Here is a 15,466-nt window from a genome sequence, read left to right on the forward strand (position 1 = left end):
CCTAGAGGGTGCAGTGTGAGCCCGCCACAGACTATCTTGCTGATCTCCCCATTACTCCTTTGATCACCAGGCCATACTCATTTTTCTTGTGGTTGTTCACATGCAGGGGTAGTCCAGATTCAAGACATTTGCATTTGCTCTGCTCTTTGCCTGAAGCACCCCGCCTGTTTCTCATGGCTTGCTCCCTCATTTTGCCTGTTTAACCAGGATTTGCTTGGCTCTCTTAGCAGTGGAAGCGCCCATTCAACCTATTCCCCCATAGTCCATTACTTTCTATCCCTCTGCTTTATTCTTGTTTATAACATATATATTTACTTGTCATTGTATTATGTGTTTTAATTTACCTCTTTTTTATTGGTCATCTTTCTCCACCAGGATACAAGCTTCAGGCAGGCAAAGTACATCATCTCTCCCATTCACTCCTGTACCTTGAGCAGCATCGAATACTGTGCCAGACATATGGTAAGCACTCAGTAAATATTTGCAGAATGAATACATGAATAATATATGCATGAAAAATGCTAACCGAATGAATGAATCCCCAGACCCAGAGCAGATGAATCATCGGCTTGAATCTAAACGTGGTACAAGTGTCCCTTGTTTACAAAGTGAATTTAATGATGCCAATTATTCACACTGCAAAATGATTCTTCACGTTACCAAAGGTTTCGTTTGAAAACTAGTTAAAATAGCTCCCTCATTTAGTGCTTTTAAAAATATAATCCAATTTGCAAAATGGTGGCGGGCAGACAACTTTTCGAGAACATATGAATTTCCTGAAATGAATTTCAGGTATGCATAATGACAGTTCTGCTTCTGATTTCTAATTCTAGTTTATTTGTTGTATGGACAAAGAGATTGGCTTATTGAAACGCCTCACAGAGGGCTATTTCAATGTTCCTCTGTGCATACATTTACATTACTTTTTAACTTGTGAATAGGCACATTTAAATATGTTTGTGCTCCTCGAGAACCATTGGAAGTGCTATTCAAGATTGGTCCCAGCTTGCTTTGCAAATCATCTACAATTTGGACAATAGGACTTGAGAGCTCAGGGTTCCAATTTTCATGAACCATGAACATGGAAATGCTGACTATCACTGCTGAGGAGGGAAGGCAGAAATGATCTTAGCCAATGGAGAAGACTTAAAAAATCTTTTTTTAGGGTCCTCAGTTTAAGCTAGATGAACTTACACAGCACAGGCTGAATTTTTCAGTGCTTTATCTAATTGTGTCTGCTTCTCTTTCCCTATTCACTTGCATCTTTGGTGGCAGAGAGATAATAGTGAGGTTTCCATAGAGCACAGGTAGGTCAAAATGGAATGCCGTATTTTGCACAGGTGGCTCAAGAGCTTTCTTCTTGGAAACAATGTTCCAGAACAATCTCTCCATCCTGATTGACAGTCTCTTTAGTTCTGGGTCTTAAGCCATGATTGATTCCCTGCCGCAAAGAGTATTGTTCTGGGCATGGGTAGAATTAAAGAATAACACTTTTAACAGCTATTCATTGAATGCCTATTAAGTACTTTTAATTCCAGTCTTTACAACTGTTCTACAGAGTCAGTATTCTTATGCCCATTTTATAGGTAAGGACAGAGGAGCTCAGAGAATTGAACAGCTTTCTCAAAGTCAAATAGTTTGCTAATAAATGAATAATTAAATGTGATTTAATTGCTCAGAGTCTACAAGCGAATATAACTGGGAATTAATTTATATGGGAGAGGTGGTAAGGAGAGGTGAGTGGAGGCTTCCTTCAAGGTATTCTTTTTTTTTTTTTTTCTTTTTAGGGCTGCACCCACGGCGGATGTTCCCAGGCTAGGGGTCTAATTGGAGCTGTAGCCGCCAGCCTACACCACAGCCACAGCAACGCCAGATCCAAGCCACATCTATGACCTACACCACAGCTCATGGCAACACCGGATCCTTAACCCACTGAGCGAGGCCAGGGGTCTAACCCACAACCTTACGGTTCCTAGTCGGACTTGTTTCTACTGCACCTAGATGGGGACTCCAAGGTATCCTTCTTAAGCTGAGAATTAAGATAGGCAGAGGGGCTAGTTAAGATAAGTAGGGAGGGGACATTGATGGAAGGAATATACTATATAAGGCCATTGAGGCAAGATGGAATTTGGAGGTTTTGAGGGCCTAAAAAATATCTATAAGACTGATGTTTAGTGAGCTTGGAGGAAATATAGAGACAGGTAACCCAGGGCTTTGTAGGACCAGGAAAGAATCCTGAATTGTACCCCAAATGCAGTGGGCAGTTGTTGATGTCTTTTCCTTCAGGCAGAGGGATCTCATTGTATTTGTCGACAGGGAGCATTATGGCTATAAGTGGATGAGAAGAAGAATGGATACATGGATATTTTCAAATTGATATTTTCGTTTTCTTCAGATAAATACCAGGAGTGGAATTGCTGGATCATGTGGTAGTTCTGCTTTTAATTTTTGAGCAACCTCTGTGTTGTTCTCCATAGTGGCTACACCAATTTACATTCGCACCAACAGTGCACAAAGGTTTCCTTTTCTCTACATCCTCACCAACGTTTCTTGTGGTATCTTTTTGTTGATGTCATTCTAACAGATGTGAGGTGATATCTTATTTACATTTCCCCAATGATTAGCGATGTTGAACATTTTTTTATGTGTACCCCATTGTTTATAGCAGCATTATTTACGACATCTAAGATATGAAAGTAACCTAAGTGTCCGTCAGTAGATGAATAGGTGATATTGTGTTTGTATACATACGTGTATGTGTACTTATGATGGAATATTACTCAACCCTAAAAAATGAAAATTTGCCACTTGCAACGTGGATGATCCTGGAGGTTATTTTGCTTAGTGAAATAAGTCAGATAGAGAAAGACCAATACTGTATGTTTTCATTTCTATGTGGAATCTAAAAAACAAAACAAATGAATGTAATAAACTCACAGATACAGAGAACGCACTAGTAGGGAGAGGGTTTGGGGGAGGATTAAGATAAGTGAAGGGGATTAAGACATACAAACTACTAGTTATAAAATAAGTAAGATACCAGAATATAATATACAGCACAGCAAATATAGCCACTATTTTGTAATAACGTTATATGGAGTATAATCTATAAAAATATTGAATCACTGTGTTGTGTTCTTAAAACTAGTATAATATTGTAAGTCAACTACACTTCAGTACAAACACACACACACACACACACACACACACACACACACACACAAAATGGATGCGTGCAGGCTGTTGTACTTTACCAGGAAGCAGGAGCTGCTAGCTGGGACTCAGGGCAGGACAGCAAAGGAGGGTAGAAGTTCTAGGTATATTTTGGATTGGAAGCAGGTGAAAGAAATCCCAAGGATCATTCTCATGAAACAGACTCAAGCAATTGAATAGATTAGGGTGCTAATTATTGATGAGGGAGAGTCGGGAGAACAACAGGTGTGTGAGTATGGGAACAGGTACAGAAGGCAAGGTTCTCTAAGCTGCAGTTTTATGAAACCATTTTGGGCACTAAGCTGCTCTCTTTTCCTCCTTAGAGATAGCCTCCTGGGTCAGGAAGACAGTGTCATCTGATGTTTCATTGGTTAAGAAGTGAAATCCCTCAGCTCTGAGCAGGAGACCTGGGTTCTGCACTCTGACTTTAGACCAATACTTTCCTTACTCTGAACTACTTGTCTAAAATTAGAAGTTGGACCAGCAAGCCTTTGACTTCTGCATTTCTGTTTCCCTCTAAAAGCCCGTGATTACTGATTATGTTCACTCTAGGCATGGTTTTTCAAAAGTATGTCCAAATGTTACATTTATATTGATTCTGTGTCAGGCAGGGAGTCTTGTCCTGAAACACAGGTGACATAGGATGTGGAACAGTGGTAATGGCCAGAAGACACACAGGGGCATATGTTTTCTCCCAGACCTCAGTGCCAAGGTCAGCAGGTCCCCTGATGTTGCCACTTAGGGCCATTTGTCAACAATCCCTTTGCTGTTCATGACCTCCAGAGATTTCTACCTGTTCACCTTTCTACCCAAAGTGTCCATACCATTGCTCATCCTATTTTCTCCTTCTCTGCTCCTTTTCAAGGAGGGAATAGAATTCCATGACACAGTCAAAGGACTTGGAAGTTGAGCTGCCCCAAGTTTGGATTCTGGTTATGGCCCCTCCTTACTATTGGCAAACACTTTACCTCTGCATGATCCTCATTTTTGGTATCTATAAAATGACAATAATATCTGTACCTCCTTCAGCGAATCGTGGTAATTTAGAAAGGTGATAAGTCACAGTGCCTAGAATATAGTAAATGCTCAGTGTTGTTGTTGTTGTTGTTGTTTTTCTCTGCTTCCTGCTCATCTTACACCTACTTCTCATTATCTTTCCTTTCTAAAATTCAACTAAGGCATCAAACATTTCAGAAAAATATGTCCTGATCTTTCCCTTCCCAGAAAGAGTCTTGTCTGCAATTCGATCCTGCCACAGAGTATGATCCCCTGCACTTGCCTGTCCCACCATTGTCTCTGTAGGAGATATCTAGAGATCGATAATTATTAATACTTTATCCCTGTATCTATATCATACAGGCATATGGTAGGTGTTCAATAAGTGTTTGCTAATGTTTACTGCCAAAGGGGATATTCAAAAAGACATCTTCAAAGAGGAATGATGACCAAAGAGGAGGGAAAAAAAATCACCTATGTCATGCCAGCCCCTCCAAAGAGATTTTGGTATAGAATATGAAGGGAAAGTAGAGTAAAAGCAGAATCCATTAACTGGTCCAAATTACATTAATAGTCCTCTGCTGTGTACATAGAGTCATCATTTAGTCCTTAGTACAGCCAGTTCTCGCTTGACTAAGAAATGTTTATCAAAAGAAGCAAAATTTTCCTTGTGTGTTTACAATCTGATGGGATCTCCTCCTATAGCTTTGCTTATATCCTTTAAGGGGAAGGGAAAAGTGCACCCAGACAATCTAATTTCTTTATGTCACTTAAGTCACAGACGCAAACATTGGAAGATATGCTATAAAATAATCAATCATCAGATAAACCTGTTTTGGATGTGGCAGATGTATAAAATGAAGTAAGACTATTTTTTCAGCTATAAGTTTGTGTATTTACAAAAGATTCTGGTAAAACAAGTAGGTGAAGCCAGACTAACCCTTGTAAGGAGGCATGATTTCACAGCAGAAAGGCAGCTGAAAATAGCAGCCAGTCCTTTCCAGCCCCTTCCTCCTAACCCTCTTCGTCACCCTCATGCCCAGGACCCAGTAATTGCTTTGCTGTGATAAACATCTTTTACTTTCCTTTTGTTAACAGTGTGGCTTCTAGAATACTTATATGTTTCACTTGGCCAATGTCTGTCTTAAATAGCATGTCGTAAGTGAGCAGCAGGAGCAGCAGCACCATCCTAAGCAGTTGCTAGAAGGTACCTTCCCTCTATTATTGCTAAGCCGTCATTGCACTCATTTTGCTGATGCAGATGCTCTAATGTCAGGTGATAAGCTTATGTCCAAGTTCATGCAGCTTAGACACTGTGGACCCTGGGTGTCTACCTGTAGCCTTCTCATTCCAGTACGCCCTGGTATTTCTCAGATATAAGCTGACAGGCCATCTGCTGGGGTGATAACTTCCTGTAAACTGGACATTTAACATCTTATAATGACTCTATCCTGGAGCTAGGTGCATGGGGCCCTACTCAAATTTGCTTATGTCCAAATGCCCATCCTCTTTGCATATATTGCCCCCTCTGCTTAGAACACGTTTGCCCCTTCGTGTACTGATCAGTTCTGATTTATTCTTTGAAAATTCCATGCTCAGGTGTCCTAGCCTCCAGAAATATTTTCCTGATTTAATACACGTAACCTATGCAACATCATAACTCAGCCTTGCCTGCCTTAGATGTGCTCAGAGTATTTACATTAGCCTATAGTTGGGTAAAATCATTAACACAAAGCCTGTCTATAATAAAATATTGAATATCTCATGTAATTTATTGAATACGGTTCTGAAAGTGAAAAACAGGGTGGATTTCCAGGTACATCATGGTTTTAAGTGTATGGGTTGTTTACCCTTGTTTTCTGGTGCACTGGGGCTACCTGGGCTGCCCATTATCGTGAGGGACTCTCAGACCATGTATCACAGCCCCAGAAAAGATTAAAATTCAGAAGTCCAAGTACAGTTTCTACTGAACATGTATCCCTTTTGCACCATTGTGAAATTGAGAAATCATAAGTTGGGGACAGTGTACAGTACTTGACTGCCCATTAAAAATTTTTTCTCAGGGCTCTTATTAATTCTTTAAGGGCAGAGGCCATACTTTATACATAATTTAGGGATATATATATATTCCTAGATAAATATATATATATGTAAAATTCGTATCCCTAGAACCTGTCGCAGACCTTGACAAATAGACTGCATCAATGCACGTGCGGATAAAATAAATAGCATTACACTCACCTGGTCCATATAAGAGGTTTACATGTAGACTCATTTGTATCTCATAACATGCATGTGAGATTAAAACTTTTAACAAAGATTGTCTCTAGTGGGAGAGAGAGCAAGAAATATGTACACAAATGTATATGTGTGTATATACGTATATACACATACATGCATACATGTACAATTTACCTGCGCAAACACCCACACACATGTCGTAGATCCGGGTATTTGTTTTTTTTTTTTCCCTTAATCGCATAGTTGGTAAGTTTCAACACACAGTGACTGACAGTGTCTTCGCCGCATTGATAAACACGGCACAGGGCATAGGTGGTTGTCTGCCCTCTATATTCTTCCGAAGATTGTGTTAGAGTGTCACATTGACAATGGATATTGAAGGGCCTTGCATGCAAGCTCTATGGAGAAATGATCTGAGGATGTGTCATTTGGAGAAGAGAATACTCTGGGGGGACATGATCACTTTGTTCAAATATCTAAAGCACTGTCGCGACGCAGAGGGATTAGATTCATCTTGCTTGGCCCCAGGGGGTACAAAACAGGGACTAATGGCTGAAACTTGAGGGAGTGGGAGAGAGACTGCTGCTCCGTGTAAGGAGGGATGTCTGGCCAGAAGGGTCTCCGCCCCTAGGTCCCCTGCTCCTCAGAGCAGGGAGTATTGGTTCATGCCAGACACAGGCACTCTCGCTGTGTGTCCATCTGACAGGTGTCCTCATCCGTCCCAGGGGCCCTCTGCTGTGGGTAGGAGAGGACATTCCAGGGCAGCCGTGGTCTCATCCAAGTATACATTTCAGTGGACGTTGGAACAGGTCTAGTTCGAGCAGCATATGCCTCGGATCAGTTTATTTATTTCTAATGGTGAAACTATCACTACCACTGCCACCACTGCAGTTACTATGAATTGTCTATAATAACTGCTATTTGCAGGGTAGCTCCTGGGTGAGAAGTGCCTGTTCCCACTGCTAGGCACTTTGCATTTTGCGTGCACTATGTCATTGAATCTGCACAGCAGTCCTGAATGGTTGAAGCTCTCCACCCCGTCCTGCAGTTGTGGGGAACTGAGGCACTGGGAGGTGAAACAGTCTGCTCCTGGTTGGCCACAGACTCACACTCAAGGCCAGGTATGCCTGACCACGACATTAGTCAGGACTCCCGCTTTGTAGAGTGCATGGGGGAGAAGAAAAGACAGGAAAGAGGAGACGAAGAGAGGAGAGAGAATCAAAAGAGAGGAATAACAATGATAACCCTAGGCTTAAACCAGGTTTATTTTGGGAAAAAGGTGATACTCTTTCCGTAATGTTCTCATTTCTTGAGTATCTAACTGTGTATGGCTGGTGGTAAAACTGTGATCATCAAAGTCAGATTCATTTGTTTGATTCTTTCTGTAATGAATCCACTTAAGTCTGTGGCCACTGCCTCCTTCATAGGAAGAACTGCCTCACAGTTGCATGAGAAGAGGTGAAGTTACATATTTGGCTCATACATATCCTCTCCAAAAGAGAAATCCAAAGGGACTTAAGTAGGGTAAGTGGAAGAATAGGAGTTGGGAAATCCAAGATGGTGAGAAGATTTTGAGATATTACTAGTATATCAAGAATAATTAAATTAAACAGATATCTGAAAACAAATGGTTCTAAGCAATTTTGATAGGGCTAGTTGCTTCTCCCAGGGGGCTTAAAAACCCATGTTGAATGCGCTGATTCAGACAGTATGACAGCCTCAGTGGAATAATATATGGAAGCATATAAGAAATATGTGTGCCTGTTTTTTTCACATACGATGTTCTCATTTTATTTTTTTTTCTCTTTTTCTTTTTTTTTCTTGGTCTTTTTGCCATTTCTTGGGCCGCTCCCGCAGCATATGGAGGTTCCCAGGCTAGGGGTCGAATCGGAGCTGTAGCTGCCAGCCTATGCCAGAGCCACAGCAACACGGGATCTGAGCCGTGTCTGCAACCTACACCACAGCTCACGGCAACGCCAGATCCTTAACCCACTGAGCAAGGCCAGGGACCGAACCCGCAACCTTATGGTTCCTAGCCGGATTTGTTAACCACTGAGCCACGACGGGAACTCCACGATGTTCTCTTTATATGTTATGCATTCTCCAGCCATTTTTCAAGACCTACCACCCCCAAGAAGCCTTTATTTACTCCTCTGATTCCTGGTGTTCTTGCTCAAGTTCCAGCAGAAGTTATGTTCTGCATCACAAAATTAGGTTCAGAATCATGTGCTATCTTGTCTTACTGGGATTTTTTTCCCCTTGGTTGTCTGCTTTCCTGTCCTACGCAAGTGGGAGAGATGCAGACAGCAAGTTGTAGTGTCACTAAGGGAATGCTGACTGGAGGTCTTCAAGTGACTTTCCAGGGTAATCTGTCTTGGAAGAATACACTGAGTCTGGACAAAACAGATGCTCACCATCCCATTGTAAGGCAACGAAGAAACTTCATTCACCAGAATTTCTCCTAGGAGAAGCCCCATATGTCTTTCAAAGTGATAATTAATATGTGGTGTGGATGGTGAGCAGCAAGAAGTCACTCAGTAGAGAAAAGTGGCTCCAGGAGATTGTTTGCTGTGACCAAACACCTTGAATGGTGGAGAGATTAAAAATCCAGAGTCAGAGTCTAAAGGGTCCCAGGCTGCTATGTCATACCCCTTCAGCTGGTGCCACTGGCTTCAAAGCTGGGAGGTGACAGTGGAGCAGAGGAATCTCCAATGGAGGATATTTTCCTATACAGATGCAATATAAGTCGTCTTTATTTTCCTTCAGCCAAACACTTTCAGTTTTATTATGTTTGATAATGCTTTTGTGATACTGGATTGTTTTCAGGGGTCGGGTATTAAAAAGGAGCCAAGGAGCTGAGTTGACATGGGTGAGAAAGGGGACTTTCCCTGCAGCTTAAAAACTAAAGGGGAAGGGACATTTGGGTTACACATAGTATGGAATAATGACATCTAGCCTTTGGGGCTTCTGAATAGAATTAAACAAAAAGAAAATGTACACTATATGGAATAATAAATACTCAACATGTGTTTTCTCTCTTCTTTGGAAAACCCAACTAATATCCACTATTCGTAAGAAACTAAACATGCTAGTGGAGTTGGTAACAATGTGAAATCTAAGAAGTGTGTGTGTGTGTGTCTTTTGGAAATTGCATGAAAAGACCTGTTATAATTACAGAGTTGAGGGAGCCTCACAAATGAAGGAGAGCCCAGGGGTGTCCATGCCTCAGACCCAGAGCCTGTGCCCCATTCCTGCAAGACCAGCCCCGCCAAAGGGAAGTGATGTCCACGTGAGGGTGTCCTGCTTCTCTTTCACCCCAGACTTGGCTGGGACCTGTTGTCTCATCTCTTGCTCCTCTCTCTTTTGGTAGCCATGCTTTCTTCAGATATGTTAATAATATAAGCAGTTCTACTGCAGCCAGATCTTTCAGCTGCACAGGAGTCATTTTTCTCTTTGTGATGATTGTATTTATCATTTATGTTAAGTTTTTTAATCTCGAGCTTGTTTTTGCTACTGTTCTGAGTTCTGGAGACCGGAGACTGGCAGCTTATCAAAACCCCAACTATGAGTAACATTCCCAATAGAAAATGTTAAGTTTCTTAGGAAGGTTGCTTTTCTCATTGTCTGCATCCTCAGAGTTTCTAGCATAGAAACAGGCACAGAATAGAAGTTCAGTAAACACTTTGATATTTCCCAGGGTTTGCTTGAAGGAAGAGTCTCTATTCCATTTCGCACATTTCATACAACAAAAACTTTTGCCTTATTCTTAAAGTCTTTTATTGTTAAGTGCATTTTCTTATGTTCCAGTAAATTAAAATTTGTAGCAACTTAATCTGTCTCTCTCCAAACACATTTGTAATGCTTGGTGTTCTTTATGCTGTTGTTCTCTGGGTGTCATATATCATTATACTACATTGCATTTCTTAAAGAGAAAACCTCCGGAAAGTGTATTTTTTAAAATCCTTCATTAGTAAGGGCCTATAGCGATTAAAGCTTGAAATTAGAATTAAGGATTGTGAATTTTGATGCAGGCAACCATATAGATGTATTAACATTGTGGCAAGGGTTTTCTTTGCAGGCACAAAGTTGTCATTAGGAAATATAATACTCATTTTGGGCTTGATTAATTATAGCAGAGGCATAACAAACTATATCCTGTGTGTTGGAGCATGTACCATTTGCAGAATTATAAGTCATGGGTAAGCCGAGGTATGAATCTAAAACATTCTGTGAGAAACTCAGAGTAAGTATGAACTTTGCCTTTTGGAATACTTTTGGTAAAGAGAATTTATACACTAAAACATGAAGAAATACATGTTGAGAACACAATTCACAATCTAAAATAGTCTGAGTTCTCCTCCCAGCCTCTTAAATTTACCATAGCTTTCAGTATGTCTAACTTTGGAGGATATTCTGATAATGATACATAATAAATAATATATAACACAAAATATAAATGTAATAATAACTATTATTTTCTAATAATAGCCAGACATCCAAAAAATGTCAGATATCAGGCTAAGTATTCTTCATGGTTATCTAATTTAATCCTCACCCTAGTAGGTATTGGTTTATTAGTAGTAGTATTATTGGACTTTCATTCAGTGAGATGCACATTTATTAGCATCTTCATAATATAACTTTATAAATTTTGGCAAATGTATGTATTTGTATATCTGATATTCTAATCGAAAAGGAATATTTCCATGACCCCAGAAGGAGGTGCAATTTTTAACTCTGATTCCCAGAAGCGAAAACATAGGCTCAGTTAGGTTAAATAATTTGGCCAATAAATAGGCCAGTAATCAATAGCAAAGTTGGTAGCCAAACCCGTGCTTTTCCTTATACTGTGGTGGGTTACCCAAGGCTTAACTCTTATATCAGTGGATTTATGTATATGCACATGGACACGTGTGTGTGTGTGTGTGTGTGTGTGTGTGTTTTCATTGTGGTAGGGTTTGGAGACAAAGCAGGAAGCTGGCACCTAACAGTATTTTTTAAAAGTGCTAATCATTAGACTATTCTAGCTTTGTGATAAGAGAGATTCTCACTCCATCCTTGAAAATTTGATTTACTAGACTGTGGTGTGGGTCTACAATCTGCATTTTTGTGTGATCCCTAAATGATTCTGAAATCATGTGTTTATCAGGATAGGATAGCTAATGCCCTGGTAACAAACATGAACTATCAGAAATTTACCGCATTTAGTTTTATTCTTACTCCAATGTCCCCTGCTTGGATGATTGTCTGAATAAGATGGCTGCTTTTTTATTTTTAACTTTATTTTTTTGAGCTTTATTGAGATATAATTGACATATAGTGTAGTGTAATTTTAAGGTGTTCAATATGTTGATTTGATATATATTGTGATATGAGCGCTACCATAGGTTAGCCAGCACCTCCATCATGTCAAATAATTAGTTTACATTTCTTTTTCTATGGTGAGAATATTTAAGTTGTATTCTCCTAGCAATTTTCAAGGACGTAATACAATATTATTAACTATAATCACCTTGCTGTACTTTAGACCCCCAGAACTTACTCTCTTCCCACTGGAAGTTTGTTTCCTTTGGCCATTTCCCCTAGTCCCTGGTAACTGGCTTTCTACTTTCTGTTTCCATGTGTTTGACTTTAGATTCCAAGAGGATGTAGAAAAAAGGGAACCATTGTGCCCTGTTGGTGGGAATGTAAACTGGTACAGCCACTTTGGGAAAGAGCATGGCAGCTCCTCAAAAAGTTAACAATAGACCTACCATGTGATCCAGCAATCCCACTTCTGGGTATATATCTCAAGGAAATTCAAACAGGATCTTAAAAAGGTATTGGCTCTCCTGTGTTAATTGCAGCATTATTTACAGTAGCCAAGATATGGAAACAACTTAAGTGTCCATCAGTGGGTGAATGGATAAGGAAGATGTAGTCTATACTACGATGCAATATTATTCAGAAGACGTCCTCTTTGCGGCACATCCGAGATACTGAATCTTTAGCTCTGACACTGAAGTGTTTATGTTCTTGCAGGAGTCAAAGAGAACAGCCGAAGGGCCATGTGGTAGTTCTTAAATCTTTGTCGAATCTGTTGGTCAGAATTCACCACATGGCCCTCTTGGAAGGGAGCTGAGAAACGAGGAAGAGAACATAAGTTTGGGGAGTAGAGTCTTTGCTGCAGTCAGGTTTTGAGAATCACATATCTCTGAGTTTGTGTCTATGTGGTATAGGTAGATTTAATCTTCTGCTTTCCTAGGAAGTAATACCCTTACTGTGACAACTCCCCGTGGCATGGGGTGCTTTTCCTTATTTTCTCGTTGACTGTTGTGCACATGAAAAAATGTGAACCTATAATATTGATGCTGACAATCCTGTCACCTCTTCAGTTTGTCACTCTTTAATTCTTAAAAGGTAGCATCGTTTCATTTGTTCCTAGCCAGAAAAGTTTGTATTCCCAGCTAAATGCCAGCTTAATGCCTGCCAGTATTTAGAAGGCAAAGATTTTAAGGTTCTAGCCTCTAGAGGTTATGAGCTGAATTGAGTCAAGCCTGGCTCCTGCTCCAAGCTCCACCTTTTACTAGGGATGTGAGTTAGGTATGTGACTTAACCTCTCTGAACCTAACTTCCTCGTGAATAAAATGGAGGTAATTGTAGTTTCTACCTTATGGGTACTGTCATATGTATTAAAACAGATAATCCACATAAGTGCTTAGCATAGGATCTGGCATACAGAGAGCAACCAATAAGCTTTGTCTACTCTTTATAATAGGATGTCTTGAAGACCACTGATCTGCCAATATCTAAGAAAAAGAAACTTCTCTGCATTGTCTCACCCAGAGAAAGGGATGATGCTGAGAGAGAAAAGCCTTTTTTGTGCTTTCAAATTAATCAATTTTAATTCCTTTCCCCACCTACTTGTAAAACCAGGTTTGACCCTGTCTTTCAACTCTGAATGATGATTTTATGAAAGTTAAATTAGCAAAATGGTACTTCTCTGTCAGCGAAAAGCTTACCAGCCAAAAAAGGGCTGTGAAGAGTAACTCACGTTTCTCCTGCTCTATTCTTCATGAAGCTGTGTGTTACCTAACAACAGGAGGATGTTAATCATGCAGTGTAAACTTCCCCCAGAGTAGCAAATGAGCTATTTTCAACTGTCTATTGTGACACCAGTTTTTTTAGGTTGTATCAGCAGGCCTATTATCAATTTACCTTTTCACAAGCTGTGTGCATTTTCTCCAAGAGAGTTTAGTGAGAGCTCTTCCTCAAGATTGTCTAGGCATTTCGCCTGGATGTCTGAGTTGGATTTGTGCTTGAAAATGTGCTTACCTGCTCAAATATGAATATCATGCAGGCTCACCTACCGAAGAGACTCGTAATATGTATTGGCACATTAGTGTACAGTACCACATTCAGCTTGTACTCCTAGATATTATCAAGTAATATCTGTTTAGCTGTGTTTAACTAAACACTTACAAACCTAATTTGGCCTTGAAAAATTTATTTTCACAAAAAGGCATGTTTCACAAGATGGTATATTTGGCAGGGTCGTGGGCAATGTCAACAGTAACTTAAGCCATAGAATTTGGCCTGTTTCTCAGGTTTAGAAAAATAATAATAAAGAAGTTATTGCTTGGTCTGATCTGATTTTATAAAGCCCATGGGGCCCATAAGCACATAACTCTCATCTCTTTGACTGGGACTAGGGTGAGAAAAGGGAGACGCCTGTCACAGGTATCACTCCATTTAAGGAGGTACTGCAAAGCCCAGTAATCCCGATCGTATTTTAATGCAATTTTTTTAAAAAAAATGCACAAATTCAATGATAAACAGAATGGTAAATTTTAAATAAAGGCAAGATCAGTATTACTATTTTTTCTTTTGGCACATATTAATATAGTTCTGTATAGTACTGTTACTGTTATTTTCTTACTTTAAATTTTGATGTTTGTCTGTCATGGATTTTTTTTTTTTACATGGAGTTTTATATTTTAAAAGACTGCATTGAAATACTCTGGGCCTTGATCGCTGAGATTTTGGAGCCCTTTCGACTCTATGCCCAAGGCAAGTGCCTCATCACCTCACCATACTTCCAGCTCCACTGTTTGATCACTGCTCAGATGCACCTGGGGATGGAAGAGCAAACTCATTTCATCTTGTGCTGAGTTTCTGCACCAAGTCAGCATTAAGAAAGGACAGCACATCCATGTCCATAGCATCATTAATTACAACAGGCAAAAAGTGCAGGCATCCTACATGTCCTTCCACTGATGAATGGGTAAGCAAAATGTCAGATATACATACAATGCAACATTACTCAGCTTAAAAAGGAAGGGGGTTCTGACACGTGTTGTAACATAGAGGAACCTTGAGCACACTGTACTTCGTGAAGTCAATCACACAAAGACAAATACAGTGTGATTTCACTTCCAAAACAGGATCAAGAGTAGTCAAACTCCTAGAAAAAGTAGGTAGGAATGGTGGTTGCTGGAACTGGGGAGAGGGAAATGGGGAGTTGTTATTTAGTGGGTATAGAGTTTCAGTTTTGCAAGATGAAAACGTTCTAGAGCTAGATGGGACAACAGTGTGAGTCTACTGACACTCCTGCTCTGTACACTTAAAAATAGTTAAGATGGCGAATTTTATATTACATGTATTTATCGCAGTTCAACATTTAAACAGCAGAGGAAGAAATGGCAAGGGTCGGGAACAGAGAAGCACATCATCCAAAAACAAGAAAGCATAATGTCAAGAAGGAGAAGAGAGAAAACAGAGGTTGGGTGAGTGGCCTCAGTGAAGACCCACCAGCCGCAGGGCTTCTGTCTGTCATGGGAAGCAGGTGCCTCAAACAGATGCATCAGAAATGGGACTGAAACACATTCATTCAACTTCCGGTGTCTTTTCTGGCACTTCTTCTTTGGCTACTTTCTTGAAGAAAAAGTCTTTAAATGTAAGATATATTCTCATTAGAGATCCTGTCTGTTAATGTACATCTTCAGAGTGCTGATGGACCGGCCAGGATGTGCAGCAC

Source organism: Phacochoerus africanus, chromosome 8, assembly GCF_016906955.1.
Source record: "Phacochoerus africanus isolate WHEZ1 chromosome 8, ROS_Pafr_v1, whole genome shotgun sequence".
Lineage (NCBI taxonomy): Eukaryota > Metazoa > Chordata > Mammalia > Artiodactyla > Suidae > Phacochoerus > Phacochoerus africanus.